This window comes from Bos mutus, chromosome 21 (assembly GCF_027580195.1).
Source record: "Bos mutus isolate GX-2022 chromosome 21, NWIPB_WYAK_1.1, whole genome shotgun sequence".
NCBI lineage: Eukaryota > Metazoa > Chordata > Mammalia > Artiodactyla > Bovidae > Bos > Bos mutus.
The window spans coordinates 55,439,293-55,459,976 of NC_091637.1; the positions used below are offsets into that span (position 1 = coordinate 55,439,293).

General features: G+C 40.9%; 1 protein-coding gene across 1 annotated transcript in view; it reads left to right on the forward strand.

The window, feature by feature from the left end:
* LOC138984372 (uncharacterized) overlaps positions 1 to 20,684 on the forward strand; it is a 49,281-nt gene that overhangs the window by 10,708 nt on the left and 17,889 nt on the right. The window lies entirely within an intron of this gene.

The window sequence follows — 20,684 nt, forward strand, 5'->3', positions numbered from 1 at the left end:
GAGGTTTGCTGTAAAAAAAAGGTCTTTTTTTTTTTTTTGCAAAGTAGTAGTAGGTTATAAAAGTGAAATTAAAGGAATAATACAGGACTTAGAATTTTTTTAAAAATTAAAAAAAAAAAAGAATGATCATAAAAATAGTAAAAATATATCTAGGACTTTCTCTGGTTTTGTTGTGAGTATTGTGGGTTCAGTTCATTTTTGGCTAGTTCCTTGGTCCAACTTATATTTCTCAAGATCTATAGGCCCCTTCCTATGTAGTCGGTAGTAACCACAGGGTTTTAATCTATTGCCTAGCTTCTTCTGTTTGCTGGTCTCTTCAGTGTCTGGTTTCCGCCCTGACACAAAGGGGACGGTGGAGGACTTTTTTTTTTTTTTTTTTTTTTTTTTTTTTTAGGCTCACTTGTTCAGTCGTGCTGTGGGGAGGTAGGGAGGGATGCTGCAAACAAATAACACTGGAGTGTGCTCGCAGTGCCTCAGCCACACTGGGTCTGCCCCTGCTCACGGCGCGTGTAGCCTCCCTGCCCACACTGCTCAAGCTCTAGGTTGCTCCGCCGGGAACCATCCGTGGCCGGCCCTGGGCTGCCTGCACCTCCCAGGTCCAAGCCGCTCAGGTTCAGGCACTCGGGTAGTCCTCAGAGGTGCAGACTCGGTTGGGCCTGTGTTTTGTGCCCTTCCCAGGTCCGAGCAGCTCAGGTGATGAGGTGTTTGGCGAGCGCGATTGCTGCCACTTATCGCCTCCCCGCCGCTCGGTTATCTAGGTGTACAACCGGCGCACCTTCTCAGGCAGATGTTGACCGTCCAGACCCCAAGAAGTTTTAGTTAGCAAAGAAGCCTGCTTACAGTTTTATAGATAATGTCTCTCTGTGGCTGCGATTGCCCCCTTCCGGTTCTGGCTGCCTGTCACCGGAGGGGGATGGTCTGCAGCCGGCTATCTCTGTTCAGTCCTTTGTTCTGTGCACAGGCCTGGCGGTGTCTTAGGTTAGGGCTGGCTTTTTGCGTGGTGGATATCCCACAGTCTGGTTTGCTAGCCCAAATTATTTTGCTCAGATAGCGCTCAGGGTATTCAGGCCAGGTCCTTACTCTAAGCGATGCAGCCCGCGCCGCGCCTCCCTGCCCAGCCCCCGCTTGCTAATGGCGTGTGCAGGCGTCTGCGCTGCTTCTCCGCTGGGGGAGTTACCGTAGGTCTCGCAATCTGCAGGTTTTAATTATTTATTTTTCCTCCCTGTTATGTTGTGCTTTGTGCTTCCAAAGCTTGGCACAGATTCGGCAGTGAGAAGGTTTCCTAGTGTTTGGAAACTTCTCTCTTTTTAAGACTCCCTTCCCGGGACGGAACTCCGTCCCTCCCTGTTTTGTCTCTTTTTTTGTCTTTTTTATTTTTTCCTACCTCCTTTCGAAGACTTGGGTTGCTTTTCTGGGTGCCTGATGTCCTCTGCTGGCCTTCAGAAGTTGTTTTGTGGAATTTACTCAGCGTTTAAATGTTCTTTTGATGAATTTGTGGGGGGTAAAGTGTTCTCCCCGTCCTACTCCTCCGCCATCTTGGCTCCTCCCCTCCCCTCTGCTTTTTCTAAAACCAGTTTGAACATCTGTAAGTTCACGGTTCATGTATTGCTAAAGCCTGGCTTGGAGAATTTTGAGCGTTACTTTGCTAGCGTGTGAGATGACTGCAATTGGCAGTAGTTTGAGCCTTGCCTTTCTTAGGGATTGGAATGAAAACTGACCTTTTCCAGTCCTGTGGCCACTGCTGAGTTTTCCAAATTTGCTGACATATTGAGTGCAGCACTCTGACAGCATCATCTTTTAGCATTTGAAATAGCTCACCTGGAATTCCATTACCTCCACTAGCTTTGTTCGTAGTGATGCTTTCTAAGGCCCACTTGACTTCACATTCCAGGATGTCTGGCTCTAGGTGAGTGATCACACCATAATCATCTGGGTGGTGAAGACCTTTTTTGTACAGTTCTTCTGTGTATTCTTGCCACCTCTTCTTAATATCTTCTGCTTCTGTTAAGTCCATACCATTTCTGTCTTTTTTTGAGCCCATCTTTGCACGAAATATTCCCTTGGTATCTCTAATTTTCTTGAAGAGATCTCTAGTCTTTCCCATTCTATTGTTTTCCTCTATTTCTTTGCATTGATTGCTGAGGAAGGCTTTCTTATCTCTCCTTGCTATTCTTTGGAACTCTGCATTCAAATGGGAATATTTTTCCTTTTCTCCTTTGCTTTTCACTTCTCTTCTTTTCACAGCTATTTGTAAGGCCTCCTCAGACAGCCATTTTGCTTTTTTGCATTTCTTTTTCTTGGGGATGATCTTGCTCCTTGTCTCCTGTACAGTGTCACAAACCTCTGTCCATAGTTCATCAGTCACTCTATCAGATCTAGTCCCTTAAATCTATTTTTCATTTCTACTGTATATCGTTAGGGATTTGATTTTACTGTATATCGTTAAGGATTTGACCATACCTGAATGGTCTAGTGGTTTTCCCTACTTTCTTCACTTTAAGTCTGAATTTGGCAATAAGGGTTCATGATCTGAGCCACAGTCAGCTCCCGGTCTTGTTTTTGCTGACTGTATAGAGCTTCTCCATCTTTGGCTGCAAAGAATATAATCAATCTGATTTTGGTGTTGACCATCTGGTGATGTCCATGTGTAGAGTCTTCTCTTGTATTGTTGGAAGAGGGTGTTTGCTATGACCACTGCATTCTCTTGGCAGAACTCTATTAGCCTTTGTCCTGCTTCATTCTGTATTCCAAGGCCAAATTTGCCTGTTATTCCAGGTGTTTCTTGACTTCCTACTTTTGCATTCCAGTCCCCTATAATGAAAAGGACATATTTTGGGGATATTAATTCTAGAAGGTCTTGTAGGTCTTCATAGAACCGTTCAGCTTCTTCAGCATTACTGGTTGGGTCATAGACTTGGATTACTGAAATACTGAATGATTTGCCTTGGAAATGAAGAGATCATTCTGTTGTCTGTAACTAATACACCCAACCAAAGGAAGATGTTGGATTCTTCACTCAGAGACCACCTGAGGCCAGATTAAAGGAGACCCTGCACACACCCTACCCTTACCAGCAACCCCACACTTTAACCATAAAACCTGGCTTAAAACTCAACATTCAAAAAAGTAAGATCATTGCATCTGGTCCCATCACTTCACAGCAAAACAAGTGGAAGCGGTGACAGATTTTCTTAAGCTCCAAAATGACTGTGGATGCTGACTGCAGCCGTGAAATTAAAAGATGCTTGCTCCTTGGAAGAAAAGCTACGACAAACCTAGACAGTATATTTAAAAGTAGAGACATCATTTTGCCAACGAAGGTCCACACAGTCAATGCTATGGTTTTTCTGACTCACTGGATGTGACTTTGAGCAAGCTCTGGGAGATGGTGAAGGATAGGGAAGCCTGGCTTGCTGTAGTCCATGGAGTCACAAGGAGTTGGATGTGACTGAACAACAATGGTTTTTCCAGTAACCATGTATGGATATGAGAGTTGGACCATAATGAAGCTGAGTGCCGAAGAATGGATGCTTTCTAACTGTGGTGTTGGAGAAGACTCTTGAGAGTCCCTTTGGAGTGTAAGGAGATCAAACCAGTTAGTCCTAAAGGAAATCAGTTCCTGAATATTCATTGGAAGGACTGATGCTGAAGTGAACTCCAGTACTTTGGCCACCTGATTCAAAGAGCTGACTCATTAGAAAGACCCTGATGCTGGGGAAGATTGAGAGCAGGAGGAGAAGAGGGTGACAGAAGATGAGATGATTGGATGTCATCACTGCTCAATGGACATGAGTTTGAGCAAGCTCTGGGAGATGATGAAGGACTGGTGTGCTGCAGTCCATGAGGTCTCAAAGAGTCAGCCACGACTGAGCGACTGAACAAAAATCTGTTAACTTTTTACCCTTTAATTTTTCTGCCAGCTCAGACCTTCCATCTGGGATCATTTTATTTTTGCCTGAAAGATATCTTTTTATAGTTTTCTGTGGTGAGACTGTGCAGTTGGCAAAACTCTCTTAGTTTTTGTCTGAAAATTATTTTTTTCCTCATCTCTGATAGATATTTTTGGTTGCTATAGAATTCTAGGTTGGTGGTTATTTTCTTTTAAATATATTAAAGATATTTTCAACTGTCTTATTCCTTTTGTTGTTCTGAAGAAATCAGATTATTTCTAATTGCTACTAATGTTTGCCTTTTTGAGGATGATACATTTTATTTTCCCTGGCTGCTTTTTAATTCTTTATATTTTGGTTTTCTTTAGTTTCACTATTTATTTCACTTTTTTTACTTGTATGGCTTGGAATGTGTTGAGCTTCTAGAGTCAGAACTGCTGTTTCACATCATGCGCTTGACATTATCCATCATTTCTTCGAATGTTGCCCTCTGCCCTCTTATCCTCCCCTTGGGGTACTCCATCTGACTGTATTTTAGATTTTTGTATTGCTTCGTCTTCATCTAAGTCTACCATGTCTTCTGTATTTTCTATCATTTTCTCTTTCTAGTTTGACATTGCTTGTTTGCTTAATGGGTTTCTTTGTTGTAACAACCTATAATCCAGTTATCTAACCCTTTTTCCCTAGCAGTATTGTCACTCTTGTTCCTCATTCACTTAAACTTAGTTTGCACAGCTGTTTCATAACATGTATCTGATAAATCCAATGCCTGAAGACTTTGTGGGTCCTTTTTGGTTTGTTATTTCTGCTTACTTTTGCTGATAGAGTCCTTTTTTTTTTTTTGAGGGAGGGATCCTGTTATTCTTCAGCTGCGGTTTGAACATTGTATTTGAAAAACTATTTGTAGAAATGGCCTAAGGCCAAGAATTGAGGTGCTTTACTTTTTCTGAAGTAAAGCACCTTGGAAGACAAGCTATGCTCCTTGGAAGGAAAGCTATGACCAACCTAGACTGCATATTAAAAAGCAGAGACTTTACTTTCCCAACAAAGGTCCATCTAGACAAAGCTATGGTTTTTTAGTAGTTATGTATGGATGTGAGAGTTGGACCACAAAGAAAGCTGACCGCCAAAGAATTGATGCTTTTGAACTGTGGTGTTGGAGAAGAGTCTTGAGAGTCCCTTGGACTGCAAGGAGATCCAACCAGTCCATCCTAAAGGAAATCAGTTCTGAATATTCATTGCAAGGACTGGTGCTAAAGCTGAAGCTCCAATACTTTGGCCACTTGATGCGAAGAACTGACTCACTGGAAAAGACCCTGATGCTGGGAAGGATTGAAGGCAGCAGAAGAAGGGGACAGCAGAGGATGAGATGGTTGGATGGCATCACCGACTCATGGACATAAGTTTGAGCAAGCTCTGGGAGTTGGTGATGGACAGGGAAGCCTGGCATGCTACAGTCCATGGGGTTGCAAAGAGTCGGAAATGACTGAGCAACTGAACTGAACTCACTTCAGAGAAGACTTACATTTGCCTCTGCCAGGTGTTGGGGTTACTGCTAATTCTGAGTCACTTTAAAGTAAGTTTAAACTTTGTCAACCCAGGTGATTTGAAAACTGGCCGTATTTCCATGAGGGCTGTTCCACTTCTTGGTCATCCTGTCCTATTTGTGCTTTGTGTTTAGTTGTTCAGTCGAGTCCGACTCTTTGTGACACACCCTCCCCCGCCCCCCACCATGAACCGTAGTCCCCCAGGCTCCTCTGTCTATGGGGATTCTCCAGGCAAGAATACTGGAGTGGATTGCTGTGCCCTTCTCCAGGGGATCTTCCCAGCCCAGGAATTGAATCAGGGTCTCCTGCATTGCAGGCAGATTCTTTACCAGCTGCTTCCAGGGTTCAGTTCAGTTCAGTTCAGTCACTCAGTCGGGTCCAACTCTTTGTGACCCCGTGAATCACAGCACGCCAGACCTCCCTGTCCATCACCAACTCCCGGAGTTCACTCAAACTCATGTCCATCGAGTCAGTGATGCCATCCAGCCATCTCATTCCTCTATTGTCCCCTTCTCCTGCCCCCAATCCCTCCCAGCATCAGGGTCTTTTCCAACGAGTCAGCTCCTCACATGAGGTGGCCAAAGTATTGGACTTTCAGGTTTAGCATCAGTCCTTCCAATGAACACCCAGGACTGATCTCCTTTAGGATGGACTGGTTGGATCTCCTTGCAATCCAAGGGACTCTCAAGCGTCTTCTCCAACACCACAGTTCAAAAGCATCAATTCTTCGGCGCTCAGCTTTCTTCACAGTCCAAATCTCACATCCATACATGACCACTGGAAAAACCATAGCCTTGACTACACGGACCTTTGTTGGCAAAGTAATGTCTCTGCTTTTCCATATGCTATCTAGGTTGGTCATAACTTTCCTTCCAAGGAGTAAGCATCCTTTAATTTCATGGCTGCAGTCACTATCTGCAGTGATTTTGGAGCCCAAAAAAATAAAGTCTGACACTGTTTCCACTGTTTCCCCATCTATTTCCCATGAAGTGATGGGACCAGATGCCATGATCTTCGTTTTCTGAATGTTGAGCTTTAAGCCAACTTTTTCACTCTCCTCTTTCACTTTCTTCAAGAGGCTTTTTAGTTCCTCTTCACTTTCTGCCATAAGGGTGGTGTCATCTGCTTATCTGAGGTTATTGATATTTCTCCCGGCAATCTTGATTCCAGCTTGTGCTTCTTCCAGCCCAGCGTTTCTCATGATGTACTCTGCATCTAAGTTAAATCCCTGTCCTATTAGAGTCCCTGGAGAAGGCAATGGCACCCCACTCCAGTACTCTTGCCTGGAAAATCCCATGGACGGAGGAGCCCGGTAGGCTGCAGTCTATGGGGTTGTGAAGAGTCGGACATGACTGAGCAACTTCACTTTCACTTTTCACTTTCATGCATTGGAGAACAAAATGGCAACCCATTCCAGTGTTCTTGCCTGGAGAATCCAAGGGATGGGGGAGTGTTGTGGGCTGCCGTCTATGGGGTTGCACAGAGTCAGACACGACTGAAGCGACTTAGTAGCAGCAGCAGCAGCAGCTACAGTCCTAGGCTTTGGTTCTGTCCTTCTCTTCTGGAAAATTGTTTTTTGTTTCCTTTTGGGGCTTACAATTTCTTACTGTATTATAATTTTTAATGCTATTAAGATTTTTTTTAAATGTGTTACCCACTACTTTTTTGTCATTTTTCAGCATGTAAATTAGCCTCCAATGACAGGATGATATATGGTATCTCCTTTTATCAGGTATAGAAAGTTCTTAATAGCTACAAAGTTCTACATAGTTAAACAATGTGATCTGAAGAAAAAACCCACAATTAAAACCTCGTTTGTCAGGCTTCCCTGGTGGTCCAGTGGTTAAGAATCTGCCTGCCAGTGCAGGGGCTGTGGGTTCAATCCCTGAATGGTCTAGAGTCCATGCTCCACAATAGAGTAGCCCCCGCTTGCCGCAACAAGAGAAAACCCACACACAACAATGAAAGCTTAGTGCAGCCGAAAGAAAACAAAAACGGAAACCTCTTTTCCCAAGATCGGGAAGCGTTGTCATTTCTCATTACAGACGAAAACTTCTGTGATTCCAAAATATGATAGTCCTCTTGGGTGCTTGTTTGAGTTTCTACTATAGAAAAAATATATATAAGCATCAATGAAAGACTAAGAGATTTAAAAGCAGTTGAAGTTCTATAAAAACACCAGAAAGTAGAGTAACTAAGGTACTATATTAGTTTTCTAGAGCTCCCTAACAAATTACCATAAATTGTGTGGCTTAGAACAACCTAAAGCCACCTCTTACCCTGGAGGCCAGAAGTGTGGAACCCACATGTCAACAAGACGGTGCCCCCTCCAGAGGCTCTAAGGGAGAGAATCTGTCCCTCACTTCGCTAGCTTCTAGTGGCCGCAGGTGTCCCTGCCTCATGGCCACCTCGCCTCTGTCTCCCTTATGGTCACGTGCCTTCCTTTTCTTCTGGGTCTTCTCTTCTGTGTCTCTATCACATCTCCCTCTGCCTTTCTCTTATAAGGACACTTGGAATGGCATTTAGGTCTCAGTCACATAATCTAGGATAATCTCTCCATCCTAAAATCCTTAATCACTTTTGCAAAGCAGTCCTACCCACCCCCAAATACAATGAATACAATAATTCTATGCCACGCCATGCCAAGTCGCTTCAGTCGTGTCCGATTCTGTGCGACTCCATGGACTGCAGCCTACCAGGCTTCTCTGTCCGTGGGATTCTCCAGGCAAGAACACTGGAGTGGGTTGCCATTTCCTTCTCCAATGCATGAAAGTGGAAAGTGAAAGTGAAGTCAGTCGTGTCTGACTCTTAGTGACCCCATGGACTGCAGCCCACCAGGCTCCTCCATCCATGGGATTTTCCGGGCAAGAGTACTGGAGTGGGGTGCCATTGCCTTCTCCCCAGTAATTCTATAGGAGTCATATTATTAACAGCATATTATATTACATAGTGCTAAGTATATTCTGTTAATTTTTAAAAAAGCCATAGTTTGTTGCTGCTTGTAAACATGATGTACAAATGTCAAATCTTTTTATTTTAAAAGTTAAACGTTTGTATTATCCAACCATATAGTTTAGCAACAGATTTACATGTTAACAGAAGGATCCAGTATGACAGTTTTGCTATCTACCAAGTGTTTAACATGTAGATTTTACTCATGCTATATGAAAAGCTAAAAACCTCGCACATATTCTATAAAATTGGAGGAAAAAATCATAGGATTATAAGCATGGAACAATACTTGGATATTCTTTACTTGATCTTCTGTCTTTTTAATAGCGATTGATAGCTAATGAAACGTGGCTAAAAGATTCATGAGATCATTTGTATGATGTGATCAGGGCTACTCTAGGTCAAATTGGAGGGTCCAGGTCATTCTTTATACCTTCTTTCATTCTTCCACCTTCCCTCAGTTTCTCTTAGTTAAATCATGACAGTCACATCTTCCTCTCACATCCAGTCACCTAAAGAAGAGTGATTACATGTGCACTATGTCTTCCATACAAAAATAACTAAAGCTGCACGGATATTGGGCCTATTAACTCTGAAATGTTAGCAATGATCCTCAAGGAAGAACTGGATGTACACTCAGAATACATTGAGGACCCCCCCTGCATGATAGATTGCAAGCTCCATCCTCAGAACTCTTTATGTATGCAGTTAAGATGGATACCTACTGAAATTCCAATTTTCCAGTCACTTCAAAAAGACTTCAATCCTTGTGTGTGTGTGTGTGTGTGTGTGTGCCCGTGCTTACTAACTCAGTCAAGTCCGACATGACAAAAGTGTCATGTCCGATACTTTGGCACAAAATGTTTCCTTCTACTGTTCTCTGTTGCATTTCTCTTTTGAGCCACAAGGGGGAGTAATCACTTCTCGCTATCCTGACCTGGGAGGTTCAATGCCCTCTACTGGAATTAGGGAGTCAGTTCAGTTCAGTTGCTCAGTCGTGTCCGACTCTTTGTGACCTCATGGACTGCAGCACGCCAGGCTTCCCTGTCCATCACCAGTTCCCGGAGCATACTCAAACTCATGTCCATCGAGTCGGTGATGCCATGCAACCATCTCATCCTCTGTCGTACCCTTCTCCTCCCGCCTTCAGTCTTTCCCAGCATCAGGGTCTTTTCAAATGAGTCAGTTCTTTGCATCAGGTGGCCAAAAATTCCTTCCAATGAATATTCAGGACTGATTTCATTTAGGACGGACTGGTTGTATCTTGTTGCTGTCCAAGGGACTCACAAGAGTCTTTTCCAACACCACAGTTCAAAGGCATCAATTCTTTGGCGCTCAGCCTTCTTTATGGTTGAATGCTCACATCCACACATGACTATTGGAAAAACCTTAGCTTTGACTGGATGGACCTTTGTTGGGAAAGTAATGTCTCTGCTTTTTAATATGCTGTCTAGGTTGGTCATAACTTTTCTTCCAAGAAGCAAGTGTCTTTTAATTTCATGGCTGCAGTCAGCATCTGCAGTGATTTTGGAGCCCAAGAAAATAAAGTCTGTCACTGTTTCCATTGTTTTCCCATCTATTTCCCATGAAGTGATGGGACCAGATGCCATGATCTTAGTTTTCTGAATGTTGAGTTTTAAGCCAACTTTTTCACTTTCCTCTTTCACTTTCATGAAGAGGCTCTTTAGTCCTTCTTCGCTTTCTGTGCTAAGTGTGGTGTCATCTGAAACTTCACAATGGCCTTCACTTCTTGAGTTTTTTTAAAACACTAAATAATATAACAAGCACTAAATAAATGTTGGCTCGTTTGATAAACTGCATGTGTGAATGCTTGGCTGAGAGCTGCATTTTCAAAAGACATTTTAAAAGACAAATGAACAGAGATTTCATCATGTTGGACTGCTAGTATCAGTTAACTTTCTAGTAATCAACATGCTTTTGATTTCTGCATACTTAGCCTCTTAGGTCCCATGAAACTGAAAGTCGCTCAGTCCAGTCCGACTCTTTGCAACCGCATGGACTTCAGTCCATGGAATTCTCCAGGCCAGAATACTGGAGTGAGTAGCCTTTGCCTTCTCCAGCAGATCTTCCTGACCCAGGAATCGAACCAGGGTCTCCTTCATTGCTGGCAGATTCTTTACCAACGGAGTTATCAGGGAAGCCCCTTAGGTCCCTTAGCAGGAGGAACTTTTTGTCTTCTGATTTGAGGTTGCAAACTGCTAATCTGAGGATCAAATGCAGGTGATTGACCTATTACCTTTGGCTGTATAGTTTAAAAGTTGGGAAGTTTTACGTACAAGTGTTGATTTGTGATTCCCTTGAGGGACTGGGAAATGTAACCACATTGCTTACATTCCCACAGGACAACAAAGTGTTGGTGATACACAGCAGAAATTAGCTTTGAAGAGGACCTGCAGGCTCCAGTTGGCTACAGGTTTCTCTTTTCTTGCTTCCTTATTAATTCCTGGCTCCTGTAAGCCCATTAAGTTTCTGACTATTCTTAGGACATCAGTAAATGCCTTGCTGCCTAGGAGACAGATGGCTACGTTGTAGATGAGTCAGCAGAACAGTTTTTGAGAGTTTGTGTATGTGTGTTTTTAGTGTAGCTGCAAAAAAAGTTAAGTACCAAAGATTCAACAGACTTGAAAAGAAAAACATTTCCTAGGTTATGTGATTTATATCCCTTTTGAAGTTCCTTAACTCTTTGATGAGTTGATGAAGTTCCTTAACTCTTTGATGAGTTGATTTATCTCTCAATATATCTGATTTTTCTTTTGCTAAAGACATTAGAAAATTTTATTAAAACTAAGACTTAAACCAAATTAATAAAAAACATTACCAGAGCTATTTTTTCTTTCTAAAGTGATTAATAATAATTACTCTAAAATATTGAATGGTGAACCAAGGAGGCGTGTTGCCTGATGGCATTTACTAGAAGCTATTATTTCCAACGTGTAGATGTAAGTATTAGCTCAATAATTTTTTATTTCCATTTAAGCACATTCAGATTTCCTACTAACACCTGAATAAATGTTACAAACAACACATTGGCAACTGCTGTGGAACCAAGAACTATTTACATTAACCTGGTAAGATAATGAAAAACTATGTTTTAAAAAAGTCAAAGTTATGCTCAAAATCCTAGAGCAGAGACCATAAACTAGTAGCCCTATTCCTATATCTGTCTCACACATTGTATTCAAAAATTTTGAATGACAGTAGTTGCAAACTTGGAAAATCACGGTGCTGTAGTGTAGCTTCCACAAGGGGGCGCTGCCAGAACACTTGACCAGGTTAAGAAACATGCCTGGCCCATAGGCATTAAGAGTTTGTGACCTGTGCTCCACAGTTACTCTTTTTCAGTTCAGATGTATTACAAGGAGACTCATTTTTACCATTTATTCCTATTTTTAGAAAGTATTGATGGAAAAACACACACACACAAGAAGTAGCTGTTGGAAACGATAAGGCCAAAATGTGACATCATTGTGAGTATTAAATCTAAATAAATTAGCAAACTATCAGAATTAGAAGATTTAATAAAATGACTGTGAATAGATAAATGTAGCTGTTAATAATGCTCTAGTATTTCAGCATGGAAAATAAGATAATTTCTCCCTCACCTCATCTTTTTAAAAGTATGTACTAAATACAGCGATTCTTGTTACATGTGGTAGTTAAGTTCTATAAAGTTGCCACACTCTGTGTTAGTGAATATTGAACCATTACTTCTAGGGGAAGTACAGGGACAGTTTCCTGTGAGCTTCTGGCCACAACTGACCAATACATGACCTTGTTTTTTGTATGTTTCTGTTTAAAGACACTTTGTTTAACATAGTGTTAGCCGCTAGAATTTTTCACACTTGGAGAATCCCTCTGTTCCTCTCTAGTGATAGAGGAAATCACCACATTGCTAGGTACTTCCACCTCCACAAAAACGACACTGTCCTTACCATCCTTAATCCTCAAAAAATAGAATGGGCTAGAAGTACAAGTTAGTCAAATGCTAAGGAACTCAACCTGACTCGACTCCTAAGTCTTGTTGTTAGCCCTGAGGATGCTATAATCTTCACTTTCCCCTCAACAATGATTCTCCCTTTGAGAAATAATCACTGGCAGGCCCATGAAGATCCCTTTACTTAGACCGTAGGAGGTTCAAATCTGATCCAATTTGGTTTTCTTAAATATTGTCAAGGTCTTATCCAATAACACTCATACTTATTATTGATAGTTCAAATGCATTCAATACTTTCCCCTGAGATATCCTACCTCAGCCCTTACACGATCTTCATGTTGAAGACCTGGTCTTCTGGAAAAAAAAGACCATCAAAAGACCAATCTTGAAGCCAAATGGAAGGAACCTTATTTGTTGTTGTTTAGTCACTAAGTCGTTTGATTCTTTGCAGCCCCATGGACTGTAGCCCACCAGGCTTCTCTGTCCTTGGAATTTTCCAGGCAAGAATACTGGAGTGGGTTGCTATTTCCTACTCCAGGGGAATTTCCCAACCCAAGGATCAAACCTGAGTCTCTTGTGCTTTGCTGTGCTAAGTTGTTTCAGACATGTCTGACTCTTTGCGACAATATGGGCTGTAGCCCTTCAGGCTCCTCTGCCCCATGGGATTCTCCAGGCCAGACCACTGGAGTGGGTTGCCATTTCCTTCTCCATAGGATCTTCCTGACCCAGGGATCGAACCCTTATCTCCCACATTGGTGAACACATTCTTTACTGCTGAGCCACCTGGGAAGCCAAGGAAACTTATACTGTCTTTCTAACCACTTGTACTGCAGCAGAACTATAAGGAATACATCTTTTCATGTCTCAATATTTAAAAAACAAAAGTCTTATTTTGAAGTTGGGAAAAGTCACCCGAGCAGCAGACCTTAAACTGAGGTTCCTTGAGAGCTCCCAGAAGCAGATGATGACATTAGACAAACTGCTTTCTCATGAATTTTGGAAAAAGCAGATGGCGCCACAATAGGGTCAACTTCCACCCACAATCTTGGAGCACAATTGCCTAGGATTCCTGTCTCCAGTGCCCTTCATGTTCCTCCTTTGTATCTTCATCATTTTTTAATTTTTTGATTTTTCTTTAGTTTCAGAGCTTCCTGAGTCATGTCTTTCCTATTCCTTTCCATTTCTGCCCTCCTTCTCTATTGCTCATTTATCTACAGTTGTGCACTTTTTTTCACATTTGCCCCACCCGCCAACTTCTCTGACCTCTACATCATAGGCAAGAACATGTGAGATGCTAATCAAGAAATTCACTGCATTGCCTCCACAATGGAGTCACAATCCTGACCCCATCCTTGAAGGATCTCCACATCAATTTCCTGGAATCCACTAGACTGGTTCTCACTGGCCTCGGGTCTTGGTTTTACTCCTTTTTACAGCCTCTGATAAACAATTTTCTGCTTTCTTTCGTAAGTATTCTTCTAATTAAGCACCTTTTCCCCAGAATCCTTTCTCAGCTTTAGACCACCATCAGAGCTCAACAGATGATGATTAAGCCCATGCTCCAAGTGGGGAGCCAACAAGAAACTGCTGACTCCATGGCCAATTTCACTGAGCCTTGACCAAAACCCGCAGGAATTAATGAGATTGTTCTAAGACTGATGATGTTTGTATTCAACAAGAGGAGGCACTAATTAAGGCCAAATACAGACCTTTCCCTCTTTGTCTGAACCTGCACATGAGGCCAGATACTGACCCTCCAACACTCCTTCTCTGTCTCATGACTGATTTGCTAAGATTACAGTTGTTTGTCCCTGGAAACTAGCTAACCACAGAAAAAGACATTTCCTGTTCACATAATTGATGTGACTTCTTGCTGAAAAAAAAAAACAAAACACACACAACTATAAATCACCCCCTCTGCAACTTGTTTACTCCTCCCTATGAAAGTCTAAGGCAGAATCACCCTGCGGAGAGATTCTGATCATTGGATCTTAACTATAAATCACCCCTCTGCAACTTGTTTACTCCTCCCTATGAAAGTCTAGGGCAGAATCACCCTGCGGAGACATTCTGATCATTGGATCTTAACTATAAATCACCCCCTCTGCAACTTGTTTACTCCTCCCTATGAAAGTCTAGGGCAGAATCACCCTGCGGAGACATTCTGATCATTGGATCTTAGCTGTTGTCGCTATTGCCTGAAGACAACCTATCTCCTTACTTGACTGACTTACCTTTGATATTTGTTGTTCAGTCACTCAGTCTTGTCCCACTCTTTGCAACCCCCAAAACTGCAGGCTTCCCTATCCTTCATCATCTTCCAGAGCTCGTATCCATTGAGTCAGTGATGTCATTCAAATATCTTATCCTCTGTTATCCCCTTCTCCTTCTGCCTTCAATCTTTCCCAGTACCAGGATCTTTTCCAGTGAGTCAGTTCTTTGCATCAGGTAGCCAAAGTACTGGAGCTTCAGCTTCAACATCAGTCTTTCCAATGAATATTCAGGGTTGATTTCCTTTAGGACTGACTGCTTTGATCTCCTTGCAGTCCAAGGGACTCACTAGTACTCACTAGATCAGTGATTGTCTGATCACTTTAGTGTGATTTAAAAGTGACCAGACAGTAGAGTACTAGTGCAAAATCAAACGGACCAAGAAACAGAAATCAATCTATGTTATAAGGGAATTCCATGTAGGATAAATAAGGTACCACCAAGGAATGGCAAAAAAAAAATTTTTTTTTAATTTTTTTTAAATTTTATTTTATTTTTAAACTTTACATAATTGTATTAGTTTTGCCAAATATCAAAATGAATCTGCCACAGGTATACATGTGTTCCCCATCCTGAACCCTCCTTCCTCCTCCCTCCCCATACCATCCCTCTGGGTCGTCCCAGTGCACTAGCCCCAAGCATCCAGTATCGTGCATCGAACCTGGACTGGCAACTCGTTTCATACATGATATTTTACATGTTTCAATGTCATTCTCCCAAATCTTCCCACCCTCTCCCTCTCCCACAGAGTCCATAAGACTGTTCTATACATCAGTGTCTCTTTTGCTGTCTCGTACACAAGGTTATTGTTACCATCTTTCTAAATTCCATATATATATGCGTTAGTAAAAAAAAATTTTTTTAATTGATGCTACTGGCCAAATTGCCTGGAATATTCCATGGACAGAGGAACCTGTTGGGCTACAGTCCATGGGGTCACAGAGTTGAACATGACTGAGCAACTAACACTTTGATTTTCATGGAGAAAAATAAAGTTGAATCCTTACCTTATTCAAATAAAAAGATGGGTCTCAGACTGAAGTCCTAAATTCAAAAAGTAAATTTATAAATCTAATTGAAGAAAATGTAAGAGAATATCTATGTGAACTAGAAGTGGAAAGAAATTTCCTAACCAAGACTCATGTAATGAAGAAATGTGAGTGCATCAAACTTAAATTTATGATAAGCAATGTACCCATTTGGCAAAATTAACAGAGACATGACAGACCAGGAGATGTTTGAAAATCTATAACTGATTAGGGATTACAGCAAGGACAATTGATTTTAGATAATGATTTGCAGATCATTATTGAGTGGTAAATTCAACGAGAGAGTTGCAAGCAGAACTTTAGAAAATGAAGCAAAATAGAATAAATATCAGTGTTCATAACAAGCATCATGAAAATATACTCATCAGCATTTTGTCTACATCATGTAAATAAAAATGTAAAATATAAAATGCGTATATATACAATAGTGTATATATACATTGTTTATTGGGAATATACATATTAATAGTCATATTTAATTGTATAGGAAAAAAAGAATTATTTTACAAAATTAATCAGAATCTAAAAGTTTTGTTACTTCATAATATATATGCTATTTCTAAACTCCAAAATGAAAAAAAAAAGAGCACTAATACCAGAAAGGTATCTTACTGTATTAGAAAAAAACAGAAGTATTTTTAGTATGGAATAAAAATAAATTTATAAAAATAAATAAATATAAAAGATAAATATAAAATAACTAAAATATAAAATTAAAATATAATATATTTTATTATATAAATTATAAAATTATATTTATAATTTTATAATTATAATTATAATTATATAATTTATATAATTAAAATATATAAAAACAAAAAAATTTAGAGACCACAAACAAATCACAACTAAACATATCTGTTCTAATATAAAATCAATCAAGGAATAAAATGCCTCTACCATCACTGACCATTATATCTACTGCTGTGTGCAGAAATCCCTTAGAAGAAATGGAGTAGCCATCATGGTCAACAAAATAGTCCGAAATGCAGTACTTGGATGCAATCTCAAAAACGACAGAATGATCTCTGTTTGTTTCCAAGGCAAACCATTCAATATCACGGTGATCCAAGCCTATGCCCCAACCAGTAATGCTGAATAAGCTGAAGTTGAACAGTTCTATGAAGACCTATAAGACCTTTTAGAACTAACACCCCAAAAAGATGTCCTTTTCATTATAGGGGACTGGAATGCAAAAGTAGGAAGGGAAGAAACACCTGGAATAACAGGCAAATTTGGCCTTGGAGTACAGAATGAAGCAGGGCAAAGGCTAATAGAGTTTGCACTGGTCATAGCAAACACCCTCTTCCAACAACACAAGAGAAGACTCTACACATGGACATCACCAGATGGTCAACACCAAAATCAGATTGATTATATTCTTTGCAGCCAAAGATGGAGAAGCTCTATACAGTCAGCAAAAAGAAGACCAGGAGCTGACTGTGGCTCAGATCATGAACTCCTTATTACCAACTTCAGACTTAAATTGAAGAAAGTAGGGAAAACCACTAGACCATTCAGGTATGACCTAAATCAAATCCCTTATGATTGTGAGTGGAAGTGAGAAATAGATTTAAGGGACTAGATCTAATAGACAGAGTACCTGATGAACTATGGACGGAGGTTCGTGACATTGTACAGGAGACAGGGATCAAGACCATCCCAATGGTAAAGAAATGCAAAAAAGCAAAATGGCTTTCTGAGGAGGCCTTACAAATAGCTGTGAAAAGAAGAGAAGTGAAAAGCAAAGGAGAAAAGGAAAAATATTCCCATTTGAATGCAGAGTTCCAAAGAATAGCAAGGACAGATAAGAAATCCTTCCTCAGTGATCAACGCAAAGACATAGAGGAAAACAACAGACTGGGAAAGACTAGAGATCTATTCAAGAAAATTAGAGATACCAAGGGAACAGTTCATACAAAGATGGGCTCAATAAAGGACAGAAATGGTATGGACCTAACAGAAGCAGAAGATATTAAGAAGAGGTGGCAAGAACACAGAAGAACTGTACAAAAAAGATCGTCACTACCCAGATAATCATGATGGTGTGATCACTCACCTAGAGCCAGACATCCTGGAATGTGAAGTCAAGTGGGCCTTGGAAAATATCACTACAGACAAAGCTAGTCGAGGTGATGGAATTCCAGTTGAGCTATTTCAAGTCCTGAAAGATGATGCTATGAAAGTGCTGCAGTCAATATGCCAGCAAATTTGGAAAACTCAGCAGTGGCCATAGGACTAGAAAAAGTCAATTTTCATTCCAATTCCAAAGAAAGAAATGAAATATATGAGAATAAATGATCAAATTGATAGCTCAAGAATAAAGCAGTAAGCTGTGGGATCAAGAGAAGAAACGTTGCTAGAAGGCACTATGGTAGAAAATGGGAATTAAAAAAATAGTATACTTAGTAAAATTAAAAATCAGTCAATCCATCCAGGAAGTTATATAAAGCAGAAAAAAGAGTGATGCTTAGTGAGACCTACCATTGATATTTTATTAGTGAGCTTATAGAGTCTCAGCTTCCCTGGTGGCTCAGATGATAAAGAATCCACCTACAATGCCAGAGACCTGGGTCCAATCCTTGGGTTGGGAAGATCTCCTGGAGAAGGGAATGGCTACACTCCAGTATTCTGGCCTGGAGAATTCCATGGACAGAGGAACCTGGCAGGCTACAGTCCATGGAGTTGCAAAGAGTCAGACACAACTGAGCAACTTTCACTGTATACATTCTTAATGGAATAGATAATTCATACCTTAAATGAACACACCATAATAAAGGAAAAGCTGTCAAACTCATTTTATGACTGAACTGCTTTATGTCAAAACCAGATACAGACAGTACCAGAAAAGAAAATAAGAGGTTAATTTCACTTACATTTATAGCCGTGAAAATCTAGAATAAAATATTAACTAGCCAGACTCATCAGTATTAGTGATCAAGGAATGCAAGAAGGGTTCAAGTAAGGTCAAATTACAAGTCTACAAGGCAGAAAGACTGATTATAACTTTTCCTCTGCCAGAAAAGAAATCTTCAGAAAAATAAACCTTTACTTCAACATACCAAGCGTCTACAGTCAGCATAATTACCTCTTGCTGCTGCTGCTGCTGCTGCTAAGTCGCTTCAGTCATGCCCAACTCTGTGCAACCCCATAGACGGCAGCCCACCAAGCTCCTCTGTCCCTGGGATTCTCCAGGCAAGGATACTGAAATGGGTTGCCATTTCCTTCTCCAATGCATGCATGCATGCTAAGTCGCTTCAGTTGTGTCCGACTCTGTGGGACGCTATGGACAGCAGCCCACCAGGCTCCTCTGTCCACAGGATTCTCTAGGCAAGAATACTGGAGTGGGTTGCCATTTCCTTCTCCAATTAACTCTTAGGTTGGTGCAAAAGTAATTGTGTCTTTTGCATTGTTGAAATTTGCCTTTGATATTGGAATACATTCTTAAATAAATGTGGTTATGTTATATATCATTTCGGAGAAGGCAGTGGCACCCCACTCCAGTACACTTGCCTGGAAAATCCCATGGATGGAGGAGCCTGGTGGGCTGCAGTCCATGGGGTCGCTAGGAGTCGGACACAGCTGAGCGACTTCACTTTCTCTTTTCACTTTCATGCATTGGAGAAGGAAATGGCAACCCACTCCAGTGTTCTTGCTTGGAGAATCCCAGGGACGGGAGAGCCTGGTGGGCTGCCGTCTATGGGGTCGCACAGAGTTGGACACGACTGAAGTGACTTAGCATAGCATAGCATAGCATATATATCATTTTAATACACATTTCTTACTTTATGTTTTTTTTGCTGATGACATTTTTTTTTACTTGCCATTTTTTATGTTTAGATTATGGAAATGATGTTAGACAAAAAGCATATTTGAGTGATTTTCTTATTTGAGTTCAAGATGGGTCATAAAGCAGTGGAGACAACTTGCAACATCAATGACACATCTGGCCCAGGAACTACTAATGAACATACAGTGCAGTTGTGGTTCAAGAAGTTTTGTAAAGGAGAGGAAAGCCTTGAAGATGAGCCGGCCGTCAGAAGTTGACAGCAACCAACTGAGCGCCATCATCGAAGCTGATCCTCTTACAACTACATGAGAAGTTGCCGAAGAACTCAGTGTTGACCATTCTATGGTGGTTCGGCATTTGAAGCAAATTGAAAAGGTGAAAAAGTTCTATAATTGGGTGCCTTATGAGTTGACTGCAAGTCAAAAAAATTGTCATTTTGAAGTGTCGTCTTCTACGCAACAATGGCAAACCATTTCTTGATCAGCTTGTGATGTGCAATGAAATATGGATTTTATATGACCACTGGCAAAGACCCTCAGTGACTGGACTGAGAAGAAGCTCCAAAGCACTTCCCAAGGCCAAACTTGCATCATGGTCACTGTTTGGTGGTCTGCTGCTGGTCTGAACCACTTCAGCTTTCCGAATCCCGGCAAAACCATTACATCTAAGAAGTGTGCTCAGTGAATCGATGAGATGCACAGAAAACTGCTATTTCTGCAGCTATGTCTGCAGCTGGCACTGGTCAACAGAACGGACCCGATTCTCCATGACAACGCCCAACTGCATGTTGCACAACCAACGCTTCAAAAGTTGAACAAATTAAATTTCCGTTAAAGGTCTCCTTATATTATAGCCAAGAAAATACATAGATAAAGACAAATTATCAGAGAATTTAGGTAAAGACATTATCAGAGAATTAGGCTTTTGAAAAATAATTGCCAAAGTCAAGTAAAAATAGAAGAATCAAAATAAGTACTATACATGATCTCAAACTGAGAGGAAGTCCTGTTGATGTAAAACAGTGCTATAAGCTTCTGTTTTTCCTTTGGAAATGTATCTTGTCTTAAGAAATAACAATAAACTTTTCTGAAGGGTAGCAAAGTCAAATAATTAGAGAAGAGTACATCATGAAAGTGAAAAAAGTAAAAATGTTAGTTGCTCAGACATGTCCCACTCTTTGCAACCCCATGGACTGTAGCCCACTAGGCTGCTCTGTCCATGGAATTCTCT